Raw genomic sequence first — 7,158 nt, 5'->3', positions numbered from 1 at the left:
CCTTTTTTCCTCTGTTCTATTGATTCTGTGCCCACTTATCTAGATTGGATGTTGGATGCCCTTTTATGCAAGTCATGCAGATATCATTAGGGCTAAACCCACCATGTGGTTTTCGGTTCAGAATGTGAGGAACGCATGCTCGGCCCCTGGATGTTTCTCCGCTCTCAGGCCTTCCATGGGGCAAAATAACAATCTCTGCTCTCACGGAGCTGAAGGTGGAGACAGAGAGAAAATACATATACAGAATGTCAATAAACCAGCGATGTAGCACGCAGGAGGCGTTAGTCACTCCTTTACTGTGGTAGCGTTGCATGCTAAGATCGACTCAGTCCAGAGGCCGCAGTGTGAACAATCGTAATGTATATTATTCCAAAGCTGGGTGATTCATGTGGAAAAAAGAGGAACTTTTTATACATTTTTAAAATGAAAAATGACTTTCTTTTTCATTCTCTTTCTGAGCTGGATATTGTTCAAAAGAGGAAAGAAAAACATCTTAGCTTTTATAAGACTTCTATTATTCTTGTGCCCTCCCGACTTTCCAGGCAAAAGGAAGAGGGCAGAGCTGGAAGAAGCAGAGGAAGCGTTCTTGGAAAATAATGACTGTGGAGTCGCATTAACAGCCAAACATTTCCTCCGTGTTTTCCCGTGCCCTATATTTATACTCTCAGTGCAACACAGCCACATGCACACACACTTACCTACACACAACATGCCGCTGTGTTTATTCACTCTCCAGCCTCTTTAGTCATGTGGTTTCTATAATAGCCCTGATTTCATTATGGAGTTTGCTGGAAAGTTGGAAAAATGCTTTTTTTTATTCCCTGCTTACCTGAAGTTGCAGTTTCCATCCATTGTGAGTATTTATAAGAAACACACGAGCAATTTGTCTGAACACTATTATTGTTTTATGATTTATTTTACTTTTAACCGGATTGTTTTGCATTGTTATCTAGACCTCCAGGAGTCCACACAGCAACCCTATAGACTATATAGTGAGCTGAAATACACCTTATAAGGTTTGCTTTGCTCTATTGGTTTAAGGAATCACATGCTTTTCTGATTTACTAAACTTCCAAGTCATTTTTATTGTGTTTTCCAGCTCAGGTGGTCATAAAGCAAATAATACAAATAAAAAGTTTCTGGTTTCGTTCTTTTTTTACTGGGAAAAATCTGACAGTTAATTCCTTTCGCTGAGCCCTTAAGCGAGGTAGGCTATTTAAATAGTATCAGACTGAATGCACCACACTTGAATGTGTCTATCTGTGAAATCAGAAGCAGAACGCTCCCATAAGAACAATCCTATGTGCAAAGCAGAACATTTGTGGGTAAATGAAGGTCAGGAAAAGAAGATAATAAAAGCAAAACAGTAGCTACTGGGTTTAGTTTAAATCCTACAGGAGTGAGAAACGTATTTAAATTACACACTGAAAGCTTTCAGATGTTTATTTCTCACCTCATTTTCGACAATCATCTCAGCATCATTTGCTGTTTTGTTATCTATTGTAGCCTGTTGAAAAATACTCCCTGTAGATCCAAAATGAGTTCCAGAGCAGGTCTAGCACCTATTTGAGGTTTCAACCAGGTGTGAACGTGCTCCGTGTTAAATACAATGAAACTGAGAACACCAGTCAGGTAGAATCTTTTGAGATTGCTGCAAAGTTCAACAGCTTCAACATTCACATGGTTATTTTCCACCACTGATTTACAACATCATAATATTGAACACAGTGAAGTGTAGCTGGTCAGCTCTCTTATAACTTAACCTGTACACACCTCATGTAATGTGGACCCCAAGATTTATGTGGTTTTTCTATATCCTAAACCTGAGTCAAAGGATAAACTGTGTTGTATGTTTTACATATTGTAAGCCCTTCGAGCTAAAATTGTGATTATGATCTAAATAAATAAAATATCAGACCAATTATCAAGCACAATATTTAGTCCAATATTACTAGTACCAATATTTTGGTTAATGACTTCTTACAAAACCAGTGACAACTTGGCTAATTAGCTGGATAGCATGCTAACATACTAAACTGGTGTGTGTGTGTGTGTGTGTGTGCGTGTGTGCGTGTGTGCGTGTGTGTGTGTGTGTGTGTGTGTGTGTGTGTGTGTGTGTGTGTGTGTGTGTGTGTGTGTGTGTGTGTGTGTGTGTGTGTGTGTGTGTGTGTGTGAGAAAAGAGAGAGTAAGAGGGAGAGAATAACGTAAAGGTCATAGTGTGGGGCTGGAGCCGAGTGTCTCTGTGGTTTCCTGAACATTTAACATCGCAGGCTTTACACAGACACGTGTGAATTACAGAAAATATTACCGTAAAATAAGCCACATGTCACATAATGAACCCCTTTGTGGATAAACCCAAATGTGCGTTTCTTAGTAAAGTGTGCTGCTATGTGTGCAGGTGTGTCTGTGCTTTTGGGTTTTCTGCATTGTGACCGTGGCCGTAGAAAGCAGGTCATTTCAAAAGTTGTAATGTTGATGCGTATGTGGGGTGGACATGAGTGTATGTATACTGTGTGTATGTAACATATGATGTGTCACATGGGCCATGCTCTCAGTCACATGTAGTTTGAATGTGTGTGTGTAAAGTCAGCAGCTCTTGAAGCTGTGTATTCACACCTCTGCCGCGAAGCATTTTCTGAGTAAAAACCACAGAGAGAGTTTCTGATCACAGCTGGAGCCAGGGGGACACCTGGCGACCTCCTCAGCAGCCCTGTGGTCAGCCTGGCCTACATACAAACGAGATAGACAGTAAACACATCTAACAGCGTCAGGAGGGGTGACGACAGAGGGGGGAGGAAATATTGGCTGCAAAAAGTCATTATTACAGACAGAATACGATAGGGCGTTTTTTCCTCTTTTTAAAAGGCCATTTGGGGAACACACAAATGATGTCTTCAAACTTGACTTTACCTAAGCTGCACTTGCTCAAAAACTTCTACAGTTTATTTAATTTCCAACACACACACATGCAAGGTGAAGGGATAATTTCAGTTTTGACTGCAATCCTATTTATTTTTTAGTCAAAGAATTAGAGTCAAAAAAGAATAGAAGCAGTCCACTGCTCCGCTGTTTGATGGAGTGCCATTTAAAGTGAGGCTGAAGCACTGACTTCAAGCATAATGAGTTTGTGAGTGAATGTGCATTTGTTTATTATTGTCTTTTAGTGTGTCTCTTCCGATTCTATCTGCAAATTAAACTTCTTTCCAAAATCCACGCACTTGTAATAACTTATTTATTTTGTCCAGTTGTGGGCAGTGGAAACAGGTTCTAAGTATATAAAGCAGCCACCAATTTACAACAGATACAGAGCAACATGGGCATTTATTTGCAGCAACAAATGTAAGTCCAATATTGACTTTTCTTTCTGCTCCGTTTTAGTCTCTATTAACTCCTGAGGGAAATATCTGGCTTAACCATGTCCACCAGCTAGTTGCTAACTATGCTAATCTGCTGTTTGGTGCTTTGCAGATAATGTTTGGCCAAAAGCTACAAAAGTATAATTTAATCATGCACTGTTAACAGGGAAGATTTATATTTGTGTTTAGAGAAAAATGGAGACATCTGATAGTCCTGGCAACAAAAGTATTTTAGATAGACATTTGTTCTGATCCCTTATTTTAAGTACAACCATTTCTAGTGCACATTAAATAAAAGTATTTTTTATTTTAATTGTCTAATGTTTTATTCCACTAACCTGTACATAAAAAGAACAACACCAAAGCAGCCAAGTAGCAGTGGGACATATCAAGCTGCACACTTCAACAACTTAACAAGTATTATGGTTAAAAGAGAGACATGACACAGTACAGGTAGCTAATGTGTATTTGTGTGAGTTTGTGCACGTGTGTTGTGGTGTCAGTAAGGTGGGGGGGGGGGCTGCATTTCCGCCAGCACACAGGTGCAGCTTGATATGTAGACCCTGCACAAGCTCGGTCTCATACACAGACACACCAAATTAAAAAAAACCCACTTCAGATGTTGCGATAAGTGTCTCCAACCACGGCGACGGTGGGATGTTCAAGATACGGCAGCGAGAGCATTTCCCAAGAACAAAAAATGCTCTCATCAGTGCGTAAGAAAGATCTAGCGGTATGTTGATGCCATGTATCAACGAAGTCTTGTGAAATTCATGTTGAATGATGTCTAAATCTGAGCAAAAACGTCTGCATATCTGTGTTGCATGCATGCATGATTGTGCATGTAGCCTATGTACTTTACATGTGTGTCACTGCGGCTGTATCCCATGATTGTCTGTGGTTTCTGCTGGGCTGTTTTTTTCCTCTTACTTTTGACTCTCCCTTTGCTGTGTGAACGTGGAACCAAATCGTAGCTCGTCTTCACAAAAAATGGGAGCGGCGCAATGCAGATTCTTTCTGGCATTAAAATACAGACTGCAAGTCCACGGCACAAAAACATAACTCACAGATGTATATTTTGGCCCGGGTCTCCCCTCAAATAGGTGGTTAAGCAGCTCATAAAAGTGTTGAGGTGTAAATTCATGTGGATAAGCATGTAGTAAATGATCATCCATTTTTCCATGATCCAGCTTTAACATAAGAGGATGTAGCGCGGAGCCAAAACCAAGTGCCCAGTACCCTCTTAGCCAGGGTGACTTCATGGTATTTCCAGTACCTCTCGAACACACACACACACACACACACACACACACACACACACACACACACACACACACACACACACACACACACACACACACACACACAAGGGATCTGCAATTTGTCGTCCTTGCATTGGTGTTGTTCATTCAGCCTCGAGTTCCCAAGGCCGTTTCTTTACAGAGAGCCCACTTAATCAGAGGCACATCCACCCAACAGCGGAGTGTTTTCTGCAACAGCTGAGCGAAACATCTGCCGGGTCCTCGGTCCCTGCCAGGACGCTTTGGGTTTGATTTAGACCAATGTTTGACACACACCGATAAATTTGTTGATTCCACTTCCAGAAACGTCCACCCTCTCTACATACTGTAACTCCCAAGTATGTTTCCCCCCCCCCCCCTTTTTTTTCATCATCTCTTCTGCGGCTGTACCTCGCCCCTCTCCTGTGAATCAACTACCCCCCACCCTATACAGCTGTTCCCTTGCCTCATGTTGCACATTCTTTCATTCTTTAGGGCTCTGGCTGTCAGGGACCCATTACTCTCCTTCCTGCAGTGTATGTGTGTGTGTGTGTGTGTGTGTGTGTGTGTGTGTGTGTGTGTGTGTGTGTGTGTGTGTGTGTGTGTGTGTGTGTGTGTGTGTGTGTGTGTGTGAGAGAGAGAGAAAGAGGCAATGTAACAATTTCAGACAGATCCATACTCTGAAAGACAGAGCACAGCTGCATAGAACAGAGCTGACACACACACACACACACACACACACACACACACACACACACACACACACACACACACACACACACACACACACACACACACACACACACTCCCCCAGCTGTTTGCCTCTTGCCAATTACTGCGTTCTCTGCTTGTCCTGTCCCCCCAGGTCCCATAAGCACCTTCCTACTCCTGCTATTTTTAGCCTGAGAGACGGGGGGCTCCTTCACGGCCTAATCACGGCATCCACCGTGCAACCGCTGCCTTCATATTTTCACCGCTCTACCTCCCACTCCTTTGAATCCCACGCTTCAGACTTCCCTCTGCGTCCTCCACATCTTTTGGCCACAGGCTCAGGTAATATACTTGGGAATTCTAAACAAAGGAAAAGTGCAACACAAAAACAGGCACCAGGCCCACAAACAACAAAGCAATTAGCCAGTGTTTGGTCTGCTGGAACAACCGTGACCTTTCAGGAAACTCCCCCTTCCTGTGAGAGACGGGCCGGCTTGCAGCACAACAGCCAGCATTCTTGGAAGTGTGTGAGCGCTTTCTTCAGGAGGTCACCACGACTTATCGATGTCGACCTTTTGTGGTCTAGACAGCAACTGTTGCTGTTTGTTGTTTTGGTATTGAATCCTTTTAAATTAAATATAAAGAGACAGGAAAAAAAGAACAACTATAATTGTAATATTGTTTGCATGAAGGGAAAAAACGGTGGCATTCTGTATTTCAGTTTTAAAAAAAAACAAATCCAATGAAAGATGAAATAAATCAACATTTTAATATATATAATATAGCATCCTTTAAGCTCCAGAACTACATTTTTTCCAAAAATAATAATAAATAAATAAAGACATATAACACTAGGTGACTGCTCCCACATTAAAAATGACATAGAGAATTTGGTTTATTTTGAATAGATCCAACATACACCCTCAAAGAAGACCAAACGTTTGTAAATCGTAGCTGAAATGGGTCCTTGTTAAACACAATAATGAATCATGTTTAAAAAGGATTTTAGAAAAAACTAAACTTTACAACATGTTCAAGGATTTGATCTGTGACCCGACACCTCGAGCAACAGACAGGGTATTGAGAGAAGAACTATAGCATAGTTGATTCTGGGCTTTTCATGTGATTTATTAACTATAAAAAAAAATATATATATATATATATATATATATATATATATATATATATCAGAAGCCATACTGTTTTCTTTTCTTTTTTTTGACGCATGTATTCTACAGTTTGGTGCCTTTTTTGTCTATTTTTAGGCCTAGATCTAAAAGCTTTCAGCAATTGAAAAAAAAAAAAATTGTGTAGAAAGGTATGTTTATATTTCTCTAAAAACAAATAATGTTTTGGTCCCCAGACCTCATGTCCACACTGTAATGCACTATTTTATGGGGAAAGTTAGGTAAATACAGTATATTATATTTTCATATAATATAGTAATCCCTGTTCGCAAAGCTGAACATTTTCTGGCAAATTTCATGATGGGCAATTATATACCAGTAAGACTTTTTCCATATTTTGCTTGTGATCTGTCGCTACTGCATGGAAGATAAAAACTCCCCCTTTCATACCGCTTCTCCTCACGCTAATCTTCGGGGAGTTCTAACAGCGTGCATGCACCTCACGTTTCCAGATGATGCAGATCCCATTGTATTCCTGGAGGACTCCTAACCTGCTTCATATCAGATTTGACGTCTTTTTTGTCTCCTTTTTCTTCTGTGCTCCAAAAGGAACAGGTTACATATTTGTATCAACCCAACCCCAGACTTGTGAGTGCCAAACTCCCTTTGAATACACCAGATTG

This window comes from Eleginops maclovinus, chromosome 20 (genome assembly GCF_036324505.1).
Source record: "Eleginops maclovinus isolate JMC-PN-2008 ecotype Puerto Natales chromosome 20, JC_Emac_rtc_rv5, whole genome shotgun sequence".
Taxonomy (NCBI): Eukaryota; Metazoa; Chordata; class Actinopteri; order Perciformes; family Eleginopidae; genus Eleginops; species Eleginops maclovinus.
This window is presented reverse-complemented; position numbering follows the sequence as displayed.